Raw genomic sequence first — 275 nt, forward strand, 5'->3', positions numbered from 1 at the left:
ACATCATGGGTTAATCGGATTGGACATTAAACAAATTATAACATAAAAACCTTATTTTTTCCCTCGAACACATTCTTGAAAAAAGTAAACAGTATTGTTTTCACAGTTGAATTATTTTAACTTTTATCTTGCATATGATTTTGAAAGCTTTCAAATCAACCATCAAATTGATACATGTCATTTTAATGTTTTTAGTCGTATACTTAAGGAAAACTTAAATTTTTGTAATTTAAAGTCGTTTTAAAAAATTCAAAATGTAACATATAAGAAAAATA

Source organism: Brassica oleracea, unplaced genomic scaffold, assembly GCF_000695525.1.
Source record: "Brassica oleracea var. oleracea cultivar TO1000 unplaced genomic scaffold, BOL UnpScaffold01233, whole genome shotgun sequence".
NCBI classification, from domain to species: domain Eukaryota; kingdom Viridiplantae; phylum Streptophyta; class Magnoliopsida; order Brassicales; family Brassicaceae; genus Brassica; species Brassica oleracea.